Genomic DNA, 21,465 nt, shown 5'->3' on the forward strand with positions numbered 1-21,465 from the left:
TTCTTTGTACTCAAAGATGACAAGCTCTATACAGCCAGTAAAAACAAGACCTGGAGCTGACTGTGGCTCATATCATGAGCTCCTTATTGAAAAATTTCAGCTTAAATTGAAGAAAGTAGTAAAAACCACTAGGCCATTCAGGTATGACCTAAATCAAATCCCTTATGACTATACAGTGGAGGTGAAAATAGATCAAGGGATTAGATCTCACAGACAGAGTGCCTAAAGAACTATGGGTGGAGGTTCATAAAACTGTAAAAGAGGCAGTGGCCAAAATATCCTCAAGAAAAAGAAATGCAAGAAGGCAAAGTGGTTCTCTGAGGAGGCTTTACAAGTATCCAAGAAAAGAAGAGAAGTGAAAGGCAAGAGAGAAAGAGAAACATTTACCCAACTGAATGCAGAGTTCTAGTGAACAGCAAGAATATATGAAAAAGCATTCTTGAAAGAACAATGCAAAGAAATAGAGGAAAACAATAGACTGGGAAATACTAGATATCTCCTGAAGAAAACTGGAGATATCAAGCGAACATTTCATTCAAGAATGAGCACAATAAACGGCAGAAATGGTAAGGACCTAACAAAAGCAGAAGAGATTAAGGAAAAGTGGCAAAAATACACAGAAGAACTGTACAAAAAAGGTCTTAATGACCTGGATAACCATGACGGTGTTTTCACTCACCTAGAGCCAGACATCCTGGAATGTGAAGTCAAGAGGGCCTTAGGAAGCATTACTAAAACAAATCTAATGGAGATGACAGAATTCCAGCTGAACTATTTCAAATTCTAAAAGATGATTCTGTTAAAGTGCTAGCTGCACTCAATATGCTAGCAAATTTAGAAAACTCAGCAGTGGCCACAGGACTGGAAAAAGTCAGTTTTCATTCCAATCCCAAAGAAGGACAATGCCAAAGATTGTTCAAACTTCCTACTATATAACTGTGCTCATTTTACATGTTTGTAAAGTAATGCTTGAAATCCTTCAAGCTAGGCCTCAACAATATGTGAACCAAGAACTTCCAGATGTACAAGTTGAGTTTAGAAAAGGCAAGGGACCAGAGATCAAATTGCCAACATTCATTAGATCATGGAGAAAGCAAGAGAGTTCCAGAAGAATGACTACTTCTGCTTCACTGCCTACACTAAAGCCTTTGAATGTGTGGATCACAACAAACTGTGAAAATTCTTAAAGAGATGAGAGTACCAGACCACCTCACATGTCTCCTGAGAAACCTGTATACGGGTCAAGAAGCAACAATTAGAGCCAGACATGAAACAACTGACTGGTTCAAAATTGGGAAATGAATACATCAAGGCCTACTTAATTTATATGCAGAGGACATCACATGAAATGCCAGGCTGGATTAATCATAAACTGGAATCAAGAATGCCAGGCGAAATATCAACAACCTCAGATATGTAGATGACACCACTCTAGGGCACAAAGTGAAGAAGAGCTAAAGAGCCCCAAAATATAGGTGAAAGAGAAGGGTGAAAAAGATGACTTAAAATTCAACATTTAAATACTAAGATCACAGCAGCCAGTCCCTCACTTCATAGCAAATAAATGGGAAAAAAGTAGAAGCAGTGGCAGATTTTATTTTCATGGGCTCCAAAATCACTGCTGATGGCTACTGCTGCCAAGAAATTAAAAGATGCTTGCTCCTTGGACAGAAAGTCATGACAAACCTAGACATTGTATAAAAAAGCAGACATCACTTTGCCACCAAAGTTCGTATAGTTAAGGCCATGATGCATTCGGTAGTTATGGATGGATGTGAGAGCTGGACCATAAGGAAGGCTGAGCGCTGAAAAATTGACATTTTTGAATTGTGGTGCTGGAGAAGATTCTTGAGAGTCCCCTGGACCACAGAGAGATCAAACCAGTCAATGCTAAAGGAAATCAACCCTGAATATTTACTGGAAGGACCGATGTGTTGAAGCTCTAGTACTTTGGCCACCTGATTCAAACAGTCAACACACTGGAAAACACCCTGATGCTGGGAAAGACTGAAGGCAAAAGAAGATAGTCACATAGGAGGAAATGGTTAGCTAGAATCACCAATTCAATGCACATGGATCTGAGCAAACTCCAGGTGACTGTGGACAACAGAGGAGTCTGGTGTACTGCAGTCCTTGGGGTCACAAAGAGTTGGACATAATTTAGTGACTGAACAACAGTAGCAACCTATAGTAGGGAGCTTTCCAGAAATACTATGATGGGAAACAAAACCTGTAGTAACCCTAGATATGCATGTAGGCAGGAAATAAACCATTTTTCTTTTACCTACTAAGATGAGGGGAATGGGCTGATGCTTGCTCCTCAGAAGGAAAGCTATGATCAACCTAGATAGCATATTAAAAAGCAGAGACATTACTTTGCCAATAAAGGTCAATCTAGTCAAAGCTATGGTTTTTCCAGTAGTCATGTATGGATGTGAGAGTTGATCTATAAAGAAAGCTGAGTGCCAAAGAATTGATGCTTTTGAACTGTGGTGTTGGAAAAGACTCTTGAGAGTTCCTCGGACTGCAAAGAAATCCAACCAGTCCATCCTAAAGGAAATTAGTCTTGAATATTCATTGGAAGGACTGATGTTGAAGCTGAAACTCCAATGGTCACCTGATGTGAAGAACTCTCACTAGAAAAGACTCTGATGCTGGGAAAGATTGAAGGTGGGAGGAGAATAGGCCGACAGAGGACAAGATGGTTGGATGGCATCACTGACTCGATGGACATGAGTTTGAGTAAGCTCTGGGAGCTGGTGATGGGCAGGGAAGCCTGGCATTCTGCAGTCCATGGGGTCGCAAAGAGTTGGACAGGACTGAGCGACTGAACTGAACTGATATACCATGAAAAGTAAGTGCCATTTCTCTGTATTCTTTCTCCATTTATTTTACCTTCTAATACATATTGTTGTTTTACTTAAAAGACAAAAAACAATAATATTTGCAAGTCTTCAAAGTATTTGTTAGTTCTGTGCATCCTTTTCCTTTGCTCAGTCTTTATCTTACCTATTCATGTCTCCAAAAGATAAAATCCTGCTCATCATTCAAGACAAAGATTTAGTGTCACCTTTTAAACAGTCTTCTCTAAATACTCTGAAGCAAAATTATAATTTTCAAGCACATTACTGTTTGATAATTATGTGTTGTATTTTTTTTTTCAAATTCTCCTTATTTCATAGTCTTTTATATATACCTGTCATACAAGGAATAGGAGTAGGTTGCTAGAGGTCCAGGGCTTATATCAAAGGTTCCAGCCTTGCACAAATCAGACTAATAAATATTTAATGAGTTGCATGATTTTCAGTTTAGATATTTATAAGCATCTAAGAGGTATGCCAAAGCATTTTTTTATGAGTTAATGTAATTGTTTTATAGAAAGTGTCTGGGAATGTTAAACATTCACAGTATCAAAATTTTAGCAATGCAAATTGCAACAAGGAGATATCTATTTTTACCATGAACCCAAATTTATTTATGTGCCTAAATGTATACAACGTAATAATCAAACTCAAACGCCTCAGGAGGCTAAGCATGTGAGTGGTTAGAGAGGCTTGTGACACTATGGGAAATGGGAGAGCATTGCTTCCTTTAAAGAGGCAGCCACTAGAGTCCTAATAATTACACAATGAAGAAATGTAGGTCCAGTAACATGAGATCTTTCAAATTATCAATCAATGCTGAACATGAAAATTTATGTGAAGTATACTTATTTTAAAAAGTCAATGCAAAAAATTAACATTGCCCAGCTTTAATGGCAAATATCTAGCCTTCCGGTTACATACATTTTAAAATATCATCTAACATCTATTCCATTAAAATTAATTAGCATAGCCATGAATTATAAAAAAAAAACAATGCATTGATTTTACAGTTAGAATTATCACTATGAAATTCATCTTTTGCAAGTTATGTTGTTCGGATGCCTTTGTCTTTAATCATTCAAAATAGCATAGAAACTTATTTTGTTTTTAAATTATGTGTTTTTCAACAATAGATGGGAAGATACTATCACTTTTATCCATATTATATAATTGCTTTTGTTTTATTCTCTGACAACTCTAGTTGCTTTAAAGATTATATATTTCCTGCTTAAAATTCCCAACAGTTGTATTCTATTTGCATTTTTCTCTCTCAAGAACTTTGCAAAGAGAAATATCATTTCAAAGAGAAATATTCTAGTTTACCCTATCCCATCCAGTTTTTATTTCTCAAAACAAAATGATAGTTTCAATTCCTTGGACTTTTTTTCCAAGTATTAATTTGTTCTAAATTGAAAAAGATTGATTGATAGTTATCTTTTGAGGAACATGATGTAGGTTGGTTCCCAACATGAAAATGAAATGTTGTTAATTTAATGTTAGTCTACCTGGCAGAAGAGAGAGGAATTCTTTCTGTATTTTTCTCTAAAATTAATTTTCTGAACTCAGTCTCAATTCATATACTAAGGTTTGTAAGAAGAATCACATTTAAGCTCAATATACCAGCCTACCATTAACAAATTATCATTTTTTCTCCAGATTTTGTTTGCAATACACATTGTACTCTCAGAAAATATTTTTAAGTTGTCCTATTGATGACACCAAAATTTAAAATATACAGAAATTTTGACCCAATAGTCCTATTACCCTTCAGCTGAGAACCTGAATTTCAACAGGCTTTGCACTGTTCTTCTAAAGGTATATCTGCATAGTAGTATCCACAATGTACACTGGTCAATGACCTTTTGTTTTAGAACAGGAAATGGTTTTTGGAATTTCTTTCCCCTACAAGTTCAATATTGACACAGAAAGGGCATTTTTGTTCAATTAGTACATTTCTTTGAGTACATTCATTGAGTTTTAAGATATCAAAACAAACACAATTTAATCTTAACCAGTAAAGTTCAATGTCAAAATCAAACCTAAAACTCTTCACACAAGTTTTCTGATACTGACATGGTATGTTTGTTCTCATAACATTTTTTGTATGTCATTAATGCAAAGCAATTGATCTAATTGCAAGTACAGCATAATAACTAGGATCACAGGATCTATAGTGAAATAACTTGCCTTCTGATCCTTATTACTCATGCACAGATTTAATTAAATGAGATTATGCACAAAAGTATTTATCCCAGAGCTTAACACATGAGAAGCTTATGTTTAACATAAGTATTGCTGTATTTCATGTGTACAAACCCCTCCCAACACTCAAGAAGGGATTTTAGAAACATTCTCACATTTTCTTACATGTTTTGTAATTTCTACAAAGTAAAAATAGTTTAACTGTAGTGATTCTTATTGCCTTCACTTAGTATTTCCTCTTCATCATTTTTGTGTGTGTATGGACATTTTCACAATCAGGCTAAGGGGAAGTTGACTTGCAAATACATTTAGTTTATGGTTAGGAGATTGATGTATAGGTTCTGTATAATTTCTGTATATTATTAAAATATTAATTTTCTCCACTATATAGCAACTAACTGTAGATTTAGTGGCTAAAAACAATATTTATATTTTATCTAAAATTCATGAAAGTCAAAGTCTGAACATGGCTGTGCAGGATTTTATCACTGGAGTTTTACAAAGCATAAATCAGGTGTTAGCCTGACATTTTTCCTCTCTGTAACTTAGGGTCCTCTTTTAAGCATATGGGTTTTTTGGTATAATTAAGCTCTTTGCATTTGTAGGGCCCAGGCCTCCATTGTCTTTCTGCCTGTCATACATACGTCTCCCTCCATAGGTCTTCTTAGATTGCCATGCTCTGAATCCCTGACTTAAGGAAGAGTCCAGCCCGTTTAATAGGGTTTACTTAACTAGGTCAGACCCAGCCAAGATGATCACCTTTCTGATCAACTTAGAGTCAACTGATTTAGGTCCTTACTTATATTTATAGAATCCTTTCACTTTTTTCATATAACTCAGGGGTCCCCAACAACTGGATCTAATGCCTGATGACCTGAGGTGGAGATGATGTAATGATAATAGAAATACACAATAATTGTGCACAATAATTGTAATGTACTTGAATCATCCCCAAACCATCCCTCCCTCTCTACCCCCAGTGCATGGAAAAACTGTCTTCCATAAAACCAGTTCCATATGCCAAAAAGGTTAGGGACAGCTGATACAACTAAACTTAATTAGGAGAGTGCTAGATATTATATTCACAGTTATGCCCAACTCAAGCAGAAAGGATTACACCGGGTGTGTACACCAAGAGACTAAACTCTCAGAAGTCATATTGAAATTTTACCTACCATAATGAAATACTGCTAGCCATACCAGAGTAGAGATGGCTTTCAGGAACATGCTTAGCAAGTTCTCTGATGACTCACTAGGCAATGAGACACTAAACAGCAGAGTCAGGTATCACATAATGACATGAATGGGCCTTCAGTGCCGAGTGGTAAAATATGAGGGTATATAAATCTAAGACAGCTTGAAATTTCCTGAAGTCTAACAGCATGCATAAAAATTAGAATTTTCAACTTTGACAGTAATCACAAAAATTTACATTATACTAATAACATATGAGACTAAAGGAAACTACTCAAAACATCAAATTATAAAAATCAGATTCCAGTCAACCATGCCAGAGGAAAGACTAAGCTATATTTCTCTTTGGAAAATCTTATTTAAAGGACAAAAACTGTAGAATATATAAGTATATTATAGAAATGCTGTTGCAGTTACCATTGTTGCTTCTGAAATTGTGGATATATTTGTGACATTTGACAGTTTTTAAAATTATGTGATACTAGAGGTACAGGCAATTGGATGAAAGTAGTCAAAAAATACAAACTTTTAGTTATAAGATAATTAAGTATTAATAGTAGAGATGTAATATACAATAGAATATTAATATAACTAACACCTCTCTATGCTATATATGAAAGTTGAGAGTAAATCGTAAGGGTTCTCATTGCAAGGAAATTTTTTTTTCTATCCTTTAATTTTGTATCTATATGAGATAACAAATGTTCAATAAATTTACTGGGGCAGTCATTTCATGATGTAAGCTATCATGCTGTATACCTTTAAATTTATACACTGCTGTATGTCAATTATATTTCAATAAAACAGGGGAAAATTGTTTAAATTTGTGATGTGTTTTAATTACTTTATTCATTCTAGAAATATTTAATATTGAATCATGCTTTTTCTTGAAGAGGCTCCATAGTTTATAAAATTCAGTTTCTACAAAACTTTTTCTCTGTTAATATTATAATGGTTATTGTTAAGCTTTAAATATATAAAGTTTGGGGTGACAAATCCCCAGTTGTCTGTACTGAGGGAAAACTGACTCATGGTTATTAATGTTAAAAACAGAAAATATAAATAAAGATGAACACTGCTAACATTTCATGGTAGAATCAAGCTGTCATCCTCTAAATAATCTGGACATGCATTTTATTGGTTATCTTTCTTATGAGTATAGACCCACTGGTTGGAGGTTTCTTATATGTTTTCTTTTGAAAATCCTACCCATAAAGCATCATATAATAGTTCATGTTCTGTTTTCTTAAAAATAGAGTAAGAACTTAAAATCAACTGCAAAGCAATCTGAGGGCTGACTACAAGGTTTCAGACTATTTTTCCCTAAGAAAGTACTTTTCTTATACAACCCAGTTTGTTAAATACTCTAAAATATTAACTTATGTATCACAATGTCAATGGAGACAATGTCAATACAGACAATAAAGTCTGTAGGAATAGAAAATAGTTTTATTTGAGCAAAAATGAGCATTATAGTCCAGTATAAACAGGTTCAAGAAGCACTAAAATAGAATTCCATCAGACTACAAAATGGGAGAGGCTGATACGCACAAACACTGAAGAATTACATAAGTTGTAAACTATTACAACTGGAGCTGGCAAGAAGCAAAGATGCTGGTTAAAGGAGGATTTGTTGGGGTCTGAAATGGCTGCGTAGTTACAAAGGAAGAAATTGAGACCACAAATCTGCACTTTGTAGCTGCTAGCAGACATTGTTTTGAGAGAGCTGGTAGTGTCCTTGAGTCTAACACATTGCAGAAAATTCAAGTTCTCAGCGATACAGAAACATGTCTGAAAGTACATCCACAATGGCCACCCAGCTCCATTTTAGATGCATGAACCAGTTACTCCAATCTGATTTTTGAATGCAATATTTTCTTTAATGGTTAGGCAGATGTACAACACATGTTTAATAGGTCATGAAATTTTCAAACGAAGCAACTAACGAAGAAGACTGAGTGCCAAAGAATTGATATTTTCAAACTGTCGGGCTGAAGAAGAGAGAGTCCCTTGGACAGTAAGATCAAACCAGTCAATCCAAAAGGAAATCAACCCAGCACAGTCACTGGAAGGACTAATGCTCAAGCAGAAGCTCCAGTATTTTGGTCACCTGATGTGAACAGCAGACTTATTGGAAAAATCCCTGATGCAGGGAAATATTAAGGGCAGGAGGAAAAGAGGGTGACAGAGAATGAGATGGTTGGATGGCATCACCAACTCTAATGGACATGAGTCTGAACAAACTCTGGGACGTAGTGAAAGACAAGGAATCCATGGGGTTGCAAAGAGTCAGTTACCATTTAGTGACTAAACACCAAGGGATTAATCTCCAAAATATACAAACAACTCATACAGTCCAACGTAAAAAAACAAACAACCCAACCAGAAAATGGGCAGATCTAAATACACATTTCTCCAAAGAAGATATACAGATGGCTAAAAAGTACATGAAAAGATATACCCTATATCACTAATTATTAGAGAAATGCAAATAAAAACTACAATGAGGCATCCCTGCACACCAGGCAGAATGACTATCATAAATAAATCTACAAAATCAATGTATGTTGAAATGTGGAGAAAAGAGAACCCTCCTACACTGTTAGTGGGAATGTAAAGGTGCAGCCACTATGGAGAACAGTAAGGAGCTTCCTTAAAAAACTAAAAATAGAACACCATACGATTCGGCAATCCCATTCCTGGGCATATATCCAGAGAAAACTATAATTTGAAAAGATACATGCACTCCAATGTTCAGTGCAACACTATTTACAATAGCCAGGACATGGAAGCAACCTAAATGTCCATCAAAAGAGGACATCATCAGTTATATATATGCATGTATCCATTCTTTTTTAGATTATCTTCCCATATAGACCATTACAGAGTACTGAGTTGAGTTTCTTGTGCTACATGGTAGGTCCTTATTAATTATCTATTTTATACATGGTAGTGTATATATGATAATTCCTATCTCACAATTATCCCTAGTCCCCTCACTCCCTGGTAAGAATAAGATGTAAGTACCAGTTTAGCCATGAGTTTGATCTCACTATAGCTCATCTGGGTTTCCCAATTGGTGCTAGTGATAAAGAGCCCACCTGTCAATGCAGAAGACATAAGAGATGCAAGTTCGATCCCTGGGCTGGGAAGATCTCCTAGAGGAGGTCATGGCAACCCACTCCAGTATTCTTGCCTGGAGAATGCAGACAGAGGAGCCTGGAGGGCTACAGTCCATAGGGTCTCAAAGAGTCAGACACAACTAAAGTGACTTAGCACACACACACATAGCTAATTTAATATGATCTGGGCACTTTTTCCTAATCATTTATTTGAAGTATATGCCATAACATTTTGCAAACAGTATACAGTAATATCTGTATTATTTCCTTGTATTATTTCTTTCTTTTGCAGTTTTACATGTGTCTTTTCTACTAAAAGAATGACATTTGATATTTTCAACATTTTATCATGCTTATTATCCATCACTGAATTTTCAGTTATACAATTTCTAATTTCTAGGATATTTATTCACAAACTTACTTTTATATTCTTACTATTTTCCTTAATGTTGGATAAAGACTTTAAGGTGGGTAGATATGTCAAACAAAAATATAGAGCACTGAGTTCAATTTTAGTTTCAGACAATGACAATGAATATTTAGAACATACTTATAAAAAATCTGATATCCAAATCAAACTGGGCATCCAATACTTTATCTCATCATTCTATTCTATCATTTCTTATTGAATTTTTAATTAGTATGTTTCCAATAGTTATTGTCTAACAATGAAATTACATGATTCTGTACTTGCTTCCTGAAAAGTTTTGGGCATAGTTTTGAGTATTAGTACTGTTTTTTTATGTAAACATAATATTCCATTTACCTTTTTGACTGTATTTTTACTGAGTTATTATGTACAGTTTTAAATGTGGATGTTCTGAAATACTTAGCATTCTATCTAATATTTTTATTAATGTTTCTACAGTTTTATCTGACATTATGCACAATTTAGTTGAATTATGGAAATGTAGTTAATATTTATTTATACTTAAAAATATGATTGACAATAGAGAGATGATATGTCAGGCACTGTTTTTAGTAAACAAGGAAGAATATCTTACATTAGCCTTATAACAACTTGTGCAAAAACTGTTATTTCCATTTTATAGGCAAGGAATCTATGATTCATTAAGTTTAAATAGCCTTTTCCAGGTATCACATTTCACACATAAAGTTGTTAAAGTGAAACCTATGACATCCTGAACACAAATGCTGATCTCACTTGTGTCCGACTCTTTGCGACCCCATGTACTATACATTCCACAGAATTCTCCAGGCCAAAGTACTGGAGTGGGTAGCCTTTCCCTTCTCCAGGGGATCTTCCCAACCCAGGGATCAAATCCAGGTCTCCCGCATGGCAGGCGAATTCTTTACCAGCTAAGCCACAAGGGAAGCTCTCTATATTGGAGTAGGTAGCTTACCCCTTCTCCAGCAGATCTTCCCAACCCAGGAACTGAACCGGGGTCTCCTGCATTGCAGGCAGATTCTTTACCATCTGAGCTGTCAGGAAAGACAGATCTCACTTGGAGACCAACAGAAACCCAGGAACTGAATACCACTCATTACCAGCAGCCCAAGGTCAGAAACCTGCAGTGATTCTTCAGAGTGCAAGAGAGGATGATCCTTCCTTCTCCAAATGTCTTACACAGCCTGTTGTGCTCCATGTCAAAACTGGTAACATAGAACTAAGCAGTTCTTAGATTCATCCACTGGTAGGTAAGCTGCCAACATGTTTGGGAAACAGCAGTTCTCAGTTTCTGGCATCCAACAGATTTCAATCCCAGAAAATCTCTTCTTCAAAGACAAATGTATGTTGCAAAAACCTGCCTATTAATTTAGTCTTTTTTAAATTAATTAATTAATTTTAACTGAAGGCTAATTACTTTACAATATTGTGGTGGTTTTTGCCATACATCGACATGAATCAGCCATGGGTGTACATGTGTCCTTCCATCCTGAAACTGCCCCTTGACTACCTCTCTCCCCACCCCATCACTCTGGGTTGTCCCAGAGCACCACCTTTGAGTGCCCTACTTCATGCATCTAACTTGCACTGGTCATCTATTTTACATAGTTTTGTCTTTACATTAGTACTAACATCTTCTGTGTGTTGTATTACTTGTACTGGGCTTTTGACAGAATGTTTTTCTTTGAATCAAAAGTTTATCTTTGATTCATGGATGAAAATGTCTAATAAGCCTAACCCTGGCTACTTATGTAAAAATCTCCCCATTCTTTCCTCAACATTATGAATTGCTAATAAATATCTTTCATTTAAAAAGTATTAAAGTTTCACCTCCTAAGATAAATATTGACCTCAATTATTATAAGATTAATCTTCAATATAGTTTATGCTTATAGGATTTACAAAAAATCTTTTCTAATATATGCTTCTATTTCCAACAATGATTTAATGCTAGGCTATTTTATATAAAAAGCATCAACAGCTATTTTAATTTTCCTTCAAGTGTTATGATTATGGAAATAAGATACTTATGCCACACTGAATTGCTTTTGCCTTGAATTTCAATTTTCTTAATATGAAATATTTTTGTTTGTTTTTAGCATTTGTACTTGTCAGATATCTTATTTTTTAAATGTCTTTGTTACACTTAGGTATATATCTTCTGAATATACTTTATACAACATGTATACTCAATAGAGTATACAATATGTATCCTCTACTTTATACACTATACAATATCTTTATAAAATATGAGGCTGTTGACTTTGAAAAGGACTGTATTTATTTTCAAAGTGGATTTATTAGATGCAAAGTGTTTTTTGTTTTACATATTTACAAAGCAAGTTTTCCAACTCTTTTTTAAAGGCTGAAACAGATTTAGGTAACTGGCAGAAGCATGTTTTACTTCCCCCAATTTTATTGAGATATAATTTACATTTAGCTCTGTATAAGTTTAAGTTATACAGCATTATGACTTGATTGAACACATATTGTGACTTACATATATCCTTTATTTTTAATTTGGCAGTTTAGCATTGCTCTTTTTATCCCTTTGTGCTATTTGATAGTTTAAAAAATATTGGCGGTACTTAGAAAAGAATTTATTTCATTTATTTTATTACTTATTATTCTAAAAGCATCTTTATCTGATTAGAATGCAAAGTATTCAGTGTTGAATTCTATGTCAGTTCTATGTTCAAAAAGTTCAATGCTTTTAATATTTTACAAATACCTTCCTATATTTTAATCTGCATATTCACTGCTTTAGCCCAGTTTATCATCACTAAGAGAATAAAATAACCTTTTATATGGTCCCTCCCTTTCTTTTGCTCTAGCCCAGCCCATCTACATTGGGGAGCAAAATGTAGTTTGTGTTAACACTAACATGAAGACTTTTAAAGTGCTGCACTCAATATGTCAGCAAATTTGGTCAGTTTTCATTCCAATCCCAAAGAAGGGCAGTGTCAAAGAATGTTCAAACTATCAGATAATTGTACACATTTCACATGCTGGTAAGGTTATGCTCAAAATCCTTCAAGCTAGCCTTCGGCAGTACTTTAATTGAGAACTTCCAGATGTACAAGCTGGATTTAGAAAAGGTTGTGAAACCAGGTATCAAATTGCCAACATCCATTGGACCATAGAAAAAACAAGGGAATTCCCCAAAACATCTACTTCTGCTTCATTGACTAGGCTAAAACCTTTAACTGTGTGGAACACAACAAACTCAACAAAACTCTTAAAGAGATGGAGAACCAGATCACCTTACCCACCTGCTGAGGAACCTGTATGAGGGTCAAGAAGCAAGAGTCAAAACCCTACATGAAACAGCTGACTGGCAAAATTGAGAAAGGAGTACAACAAGGCTATATATTGTCACCCTGTTTATTTAACTTATATGCAGAGTACATCATGAGAAATGCTGGGCTGGATGAGTTACAAAGTGGAATCAAGATTGCTGGGAGAAATATCAACAGCCTCAGACATGCTGGTGACATTACTCTAATGGCATAAACTGAAGAGGAACTAAAGAGCTTCTTGATGAAGGTGAAAGAGAGTGAAAAAGCTGGCTTAAAACCCAACATTCAAAAAAATAATATCATGGCATCTGATCCCATTACTTCATGGCAAATAGAAGGGGGAAAGTAGAAGTAGTAAAATATTATATTTTCTTGGGCTCCAAAATTACAACAGATGGCGACTGCAGCCATGATATTAAAAGATGCCTGATCCTTGGACAGAAAGCTATGACAAAACTAGACAGTGTATTAAAAAGCAAAGGCATCATTTTACCAACAAAGGGCCATATGGTCGAAGCTATGGTCTTTCCAGTAGTCAGGGACAGATGTGAGAGTTTGATCAAAAAGAGTGCTGAAGAACTGATGCTTTTGAATTGTGATGCTAGGAAAGACTTGAGAGTTTCTTGGACTGCAAGACCAAACCAGTCCATCCTAAAGAAAATCAATCCTGAATGTTCATTGGAAGGCCTGATGATGAAGCTGAAGCTCCAATACTGTGGCCTGATGTGAACAGACAACACATTGGAAAAGACTCTGATGCTGGAAAGATTGAAGGCAAAAGGAGAAGAGGGAGTCAGAGGAGGAGATGGCTGGAGAGCATCCCGACTCAGTGGACATGAATTTGGGTAAACTCTAGGGGATAGAGAGGGTCACGGAGGCCTGGTGTGCTGCAGCCCAGGGTGTCGAAGTCACCTGAACAACAAGAACAAAATGAACACTTCAATATCTTCTCCTCAGTCTAAAATAGAATTTTGTAAGAAACAATGAGATGTCATTACATTAAAAAAAAAGAAAAAAGAAAAAAACTAATACTTTGAACATACACTAGTTTTTTAAAAGCTGTTTCATAACAGATAACTTGCTTATTTACAATTTCAAGAAACCTAGCCTTTTAAAAGATCCAGTGACCTAAATATTTGTATTGTTTTTCTGTGATAAATTTGCAAAGACAGAAGGCACTCAAAGTTAACTTGCTAAAGTTAAAATCCACATTGTATTCTCATTTACTTAATTTGTCATCAAGTATGGATAAACGTAAGTTAAATGTAGTTGCAATAGTGTTTTGCATTTAATTTCAGTGGCTTATTGGAATATTTTTCTGATGTATCTAAGTATTAAAATGCTGCAAGGGCACAAATACCATCAAATAACTATTCTCCAGAAAATAACAGGATACAAAATGTACTCAAATTCCAGATGGCTTTAACAAATAATGGAACACTATGAGCATTTTATTGGCTTTTTTTTTTTAAAGTCTATCTTCAACTTCTAAGATTGTATAATAATAAATGTTCTAAAATAAAATTATCACCCCTCTTGGATTTTTAAAACCTTTGCTGTCTCTTGTGTCTTATAATTCCATAGTTGTATTTCTCCAATGGCAATAATAATTATATTCACTGCCCAGGTTACAGTGTATATTAATCTCCTGGCATCTGAAGTATATCAATAAAAAGAAAAATAAAACCTTAAAGAATATTTAAAAATGTAACAGCTAGGTACCTTAAATTTGCCTAAATAAAAGACATTATCAGTTTGTAATTTATTAATAATTTTCCACCATTAAAAAAATAAAAAAACTAAAATTCAAAGTAACAATGGGAAGTATAATTCATTCCTATGACCAATTAACTTGACTAACTTGTGTAATAAGTGACCACTACCTCTTGTGACTGAAGAAAGTATCTTTATGAAACACAATTACTGAAGAAATTGATCTTATTAGAGCAATTCAAAGTGATTGCTGAATTTTCAGAGGTATGTAATGAGAAAAGAATTTAGTACAGCATGTATTATAATTCTAGAAGCTTCCTTAACCTAATAATCTAAATAGGATATTGAATTCAATGTTATAATGCAATGAAGAGGGGAAAAATCATTAAAAGAACAACTTTTGGAAACCACTTATCTAATCTTCTCTGTACTTTTTTAGGGTGATGGTGATGACATGAACACTTTAATTAGATGACAGGCTACCATTAGAAACACTGAATAATAATTCATACTTTAAAATTCTAAAATTTTATATCACTGTGAACCAGCAAGATCTTGTGTATAAGACAAGAAAGTACATCCAATCACTGGGAGGATGAACTGAGACCGATCAGGAGAGTGAGAACATTCTTCCCCCAAATCAAGACAGAGATGCTTATAGAAAACCTTGGCTGTAAGTATAAACCCTGAAAATTGTATACTTGGAGGGTAGAGGCAGTTGCCTTCTATAGGAAAAATCAAGGGAGAGAGGCTGGAGAAATTTTCAAAAGATAAGGACATTTCACTTTTTCTTCATCAGCATGTACCTAGAAGGTTCTTATTGGGACAAGCATTTTGTCACCAGGTGTTCATAATTTTGAGCTAATTTGTATCCTGACAACTAATATTCTTTAGAACAGAATATGCATTTCCAAAGCCCAGAGAAAATTCCAGAGACTTCTTTAAGTTCCTTAATGAAGGACTTACAGACTTTCAAGCCGGAGTGTTTGTTGATATTCCACTTGTCCGTTCTTACATAACAAATGGCCCAATTTTAGTGGCTTATAACAAAGTATCTCTGTGGTGCAGTGATTTGACTACACTTAGGTGAGTGATTCTTACTTGAGATCCCCTATTTGGGTCCACTCAGAGCAGGTGACCCACTAACTTGGATGGCAGAATTGTCTGGTTGTCTGCTGGGAACTAACCTGGAGTTGTAGCGCAGAATTCCTGTATATGAACTTGCCACATGGGCTTGGGTTCCTCTTCACACAACATGGTAGGTCGTTTCTGAGTGAGAGGATCTCAAGAGTGAGTGTCCCATAAGATAAGAAATGGCAAATGCTTACTAACAGACCAGCAACATTCCTGATATATTCTAATGGTAGAACATTCATACTACACTTGCCTTGAGAGAAAGAAATTGAAAAACATACTCCAATTTTTGATGGAGAAATGACAAGACCACATTGCAGAAAGAGTATATGGAATAGGAGTTAATTGTTAAATTTTCTTAGAAAAGACACTCTGTTATATTTGTCATAGGAATAATAAATTGGGGGAGGGGGGTGTTCTAAACGCCCTGTTAAATGTTGAGCCATATAAACTTTTGCCAATTACTCTTAACATCATGCCAAATATATAGACCTGTGCAATTCTTCATGTAGCTAGTATGATATAATACTTGAAAAATTTCATGTAGATGGTATGATGGAATACTACATTAATCAGGCTTGGATCAGCAGCTTGGTTACAAGGTAGGAGTGTTCCCCTCACCATGAAACTACACTCTTATCAATGTACTCCAAGTCACAAAATGGATTCAGACTTTATGAGTGAAAAAGGTAAAGTATATAAATTTCCATTAAGAAATGACTGATAAACTTGGATTTATCTCCATTGTTTTAGCCAAAATTGTGTCACCATTTTTTCCTTCTATATAATATAGGCAGCCTCATGAAGTTAGTATAATTTGGTAATATTAGAAAATCAGGCAGCAACGTCTACTAATGAACAATAGTCAGAAATTACCTTATTTCCTTATTTCATCAACATCAAATTATAATATTCTTAAATTGAGCTATTTTAATTTCTCTATCTCTTCCTTTCTTTTTGTTCTTTCTTATGGATATTATTTTGATCTAATCTCTATGTTTCCCCATACAAAACTGGGAAATGAGTTCATCAAGGCTGTATATTGTCACCTTGTTTAACTCATGCAGAGTACATCATGTGAAATGCTGGGCTGAAGGAATCACAAATTGGAATCAAGATTGCCAGGAGAAATAGAAACACCTCAGATATGCAGATGATACCACTCTAATGGCAGAAAGCAAAGAGGAACTAAAGAGCCTCTTGATGAAGGTGAAAGAGGAGAGTGAAATACTCAATACTCAAAACACTAATATCTTGGCATCCAGTCTAATCACTTCAAGACAAATAGATGGGGAAAAAGTGGAAACAGAGAGATTTTATTTTCTTGGCTCCAAAATCACTGCTGATGGTGACTGCAACCATGAAAATAAAGACACTTGCCCCTTGGAAGGAAAGCTATGCCAAACCTAGATAGCACATTAAAAAGCAAAGATATTACTTTGCTGACAAACATCTGTATAGTCTAAGTTGTTTTTTTCCAGTAGTCATGTACAGATATGAGAGGAGGACCAATAAAAGCTGACCACTGAAGAATTGATGCTTTTGAATTGTGCTGGAGAAGATTCTTGAGAGTCCCTTGGGACAGCACGGAGATCAAACCAGTCAACCCTAAAGGAAATCAGCCCTGAATATTCATTGGAAGGACTAATGCTGAAACTGAAGCTCCAATAGCTTGACTACCTGATGGGAAGAGCCGACTCATTGGAAAAGACCCTGATGCTGGGTAAGATTGGGGACGGGAGGAGAAGGGGGAGACAGAGCGTGAGATGGTCGAATGGCATTACCAAATCAATGGACATGAGTTGGAGTCAACTCTGGGAGATTGTGAAGCACATGGAAGCCTGGACTGTTGCAGTCCATGGGGTCACACAGTTGGACACAACTTAGTGATTGAACAACAACTACAACGTACAAAAGAAATAATTCATGCAGAATAATGAATGTAGGTGCATATGAGTATATACATATGTTCATGTGAGTGTGTATGTGTGAGGTATAGTATTGGATAAGTAGAATAACATAAAACTACTTTACAGTGTACCTAAGCTACACGAAGTAAAACACATTAATAAGATAGCTAATGTTTTCTTTTTAGGGACATTTTTAAAATTTCCAATATTTCCTTTAATTGTTTTGAAAAGCCATATACTCAATAAATGATTGATGGATAAGAGAAATGAAAACATATGACTATTTCAGTCAACCTAGTATACATCTGGGGTTCTTTCAGCCTATTTACAAGCATGTTTACCACCAAAGGGAGTTGCATTTTTTCATCAATACGTGTTAGTGAACCTGTGACTAATCCTATGACATGGCTGAACTCACTTTATAGGTTATCTCCAAGATATCTCATAAATCTGTTTGATTAAGTATCAAGAATTCAGTTCATTTTAATAAAAACTCCCTTTATATTTGCATGTGCTTAGTTACTCAGTCATGTACAACTCTTTGTGACTCCATAGACTGTAGCTCACCCAACACATCTGTTCTTGGGGCTTCTCCAGGCAAGAATACTGGAGTGGATTGCCATGCCCTCCTCCAAGGGATTTTCCCAGCCCAGGGATCAAACACAGGTCTCCCACATTGCAGGCAGATTCTTTACTATCTGAGCCATCAGGGAAGCCCTTTATATTCTCATGAGAGGTATTAATTTCTATCCACTTCAAGTGATTATTATAAAGTTAGTTAAGTAAATGTATATGAAATAATTAGTCTTCAAATTTCAGGTGACTATATTCCCTTGTGGCTCAGCTGGTAAAGAATCCACTTGCAATGCGGGAGACCTGGGTTTGATCTCTGGGTTGGGAAGATCTTCTGGAGAAGGGAAAGGCTACCCACTCCAGTTTTTTGGCCTGGAGATTTCCATGGACTGTCTAGTCCATGGGGTCGCAAAGAGTCAGACACAATTAAGAGACTTTCACTTTTACTTTCACAAAAAGAATCCTGGAGTGGGTTGCCATCCCCTTCTCCAGTGGATCTTCCCGACCCAGGGATTGGACCCGGGTCTTCTGCATTGCAGGCATATTCCTTACTAGCTGAGCCACCAGGAAGGAACTGGAAAAATACAAATGAGTATTAATACCAAAAATAACCTACATTTTTATAGTCACCTAAATATTGAAAATTATTTCATATATGTTTACTTAACTAAATTATTTTTAGTATTAACATTCATTAGTATAGGGACACAGGAAACAGATCATTATAACTTTGAAATCAACATGTTTCCTATTCTTTTATCTTCTTTAGTGTTCTAGTTTCCTGTCAGTTTAGCATTCCCTCAAACATTTAAAATAATTCTGATGATGATGTTTTTTCCTTTAAAGCCATCCAATGCATCTTTATATTTTAATTTTTTGACAAACATGGCCTATAAGGACCTGGAGGATCTTGCTCGATCTCTCTCCAATAAGAATTTGAGTTCTCTGACCACCTTCCTTTCACTATATACACTGCAGCCTCACTGCCAGTCTTTTTAGCTTAAAAAAAAAAAAAAAAGAATTAATGTCTTACCACTTGGATAATTAGAAGTCTATTCTTGCCAGAAATTGCCCTTGTACCTCTTGGTCTTAATTACCTGTGAATTGGCCTTTGGACCCTTTGAAATTATAAACTGGTCTTTGTTATGTAGCTCAACCTTTTTCTTTTTTTAGACATTTAAAGAAAAAATTATTGACGATCTGAAAAATGATTTCTAAAACACTAGCTTTTCCAGAAAACTGTAGCTACAGTGCAATGTATTTGTCATGTTAAAACATAATAAAATGCAAAAGCTATGAAACAAGTGACCATCCTTCAACAATCTGAACAAAGATAAAATGCTTAATAAACAACAAGGATGACTTTTAAAGGATGGGCTCTTGAAGTAAGTACCATTAAAAAAGTGGGGGGTGGGGACAGAAAATGGATATGTGTGTTCAGCTGAATTGATCCTTTGGCACTAGGAATCAGAGCATTTTGTCATACAGCATTAATACATTTTATAAAAGTGTGTACTATCACTACACACTAGAACCACAAGCATTCAAAAGCAGCTTTGTCAATTAAGCAATGAAACACTCTACAGTATGTCTCTCTATTGGCCATCGTTGAATACCCTGGTAGCAACTTTGAAATGAAAAAAAAGAAAAAAGTAGCTGTAACTTCTTTTATTTTCTCTCTTTGAAATCAAACAGATATCCAACAATCCTGTTACACACTAACATTTCCAAAGTACATTATTCATACAAGAGAAAGACTAAAAAACAAAAATGATTTTACAGAGATCCAAACATAAGTGAGTATAAATGCCTCACACAGCTTTCTGAGGGTACTCTGGAGAAGCCACTTCATAAGTGCCGTCACTAAACAAAGTTGTAACGTTCTTGCCAGATATTTTAGGAAATCACGTAGATAATTCAGTAATAAAGCAAGACTTTTCTCATCCAGAGGCGTATAGGCCAACATTGTTCCAATTTATGCAAATGGTCTCAACAAATGTGGTGCTCCATACACCTGGGACATGGGTGCATCAGAGAGGTCTGCGAGGATTTCAGAGTACTGTGGTCTCTCAAATGTAAAGCTGAGTGCCTAGCTTTACACTGAAGTATTCCTTTAGCCTTTCCAGGACTCCTTTAAACAGCACACTCCTTACTATTTGTGTTTCCTTGAGAGTCTTTTAATTTGCATAATCCTCTAGAATGGAATCCACATTCTTCTTGGCAGGAAGATAAAAGAGCTGATTTTGCCAGGTAACTAAGTCCTACTCATCAAAAAGCCATGGTTTTAGTTCTTCTGGAATCTTTATTTTAACTTCAACTCTGTTCATGAATGTTTCCTCATTTTCAGCAGTAGGATCTACTTGGGCCCTTTTCTCCTGAGACTGAGATGTCTCATTGGTACCTTCTCTATTTCCAGATGTTTTGTTCTTCTTTGTTTTCACTTCAACATTTTTCTGTTGCAGACCAGAGGTCTTCTTTCCAGGGGCAGCCCTTCGTGATCTTTCCCTCTGCATACTGCTCCTGATTGGCTTTTTGAAGTTCTCATTGTTTCTGCAGATTGGTGCCCACATATTTGAGTACCTTACTTTGGAACCCATTCATCCCAATTTTTATTCCAACCACTGTAATGTACTTCACTTGTTTATCCTTTATGGCTACCTTCACACAGTTTGGTTCATAAAGAAAAGCCCCCCTCCATCCTCCCAAAAATAGAATAAAATAAAGAAGAGTCCCATGAAAGCACAACACTCTTTCACACTCCTGGAATTAAGGCCTCTGATCCTGCTTTGTCACCATTTACAAGTGATTTGCCACCACTGCCTCCTCCTTCTCCCAGCCACCCCCACCAGCACCCGCTACTCTATACCACCCAATTCCGCATGAGACGCACCTTCAGACACCACCAGCTCTACATCCTGTGCCTGGTTTAGCTCAACATTTTTCAGTGGTTTTCAAAATATGATCCCAGCACCAAGAAGTATTAGCATCACCTAGGAACTTGTTAAAAATGCAAATTCTCAGGCCCAACTCCCCAAATTACTGAAT

General features: G+C 35.7%; 1 pseudogene; it reads right to left on the reverse strand.

The window, feature by feature from the left end:
- Positions 1-20,231: 20,231 nt before the first annotated feature.
- LOC122676084 lies at positions 20,232-21,216 on the reverse strand (annotated as a pseudogene).
- Positions 21,217-21,465: the final 249 nt, after the last annotated feature.

This window comes from Cervus elaphus, chromosome 19 (genome assembly GCF_910594005.1).
Source record: "Cervus elaphus chromosome 19, mCerEla1.1, whole genome shotgun sequence".
Lineage (NCBI taxonomy): Eukaryota > Metazoa > Chordata > Mammalia > Artiodactyla > Cervidae > Cervus > Cervus elaphus.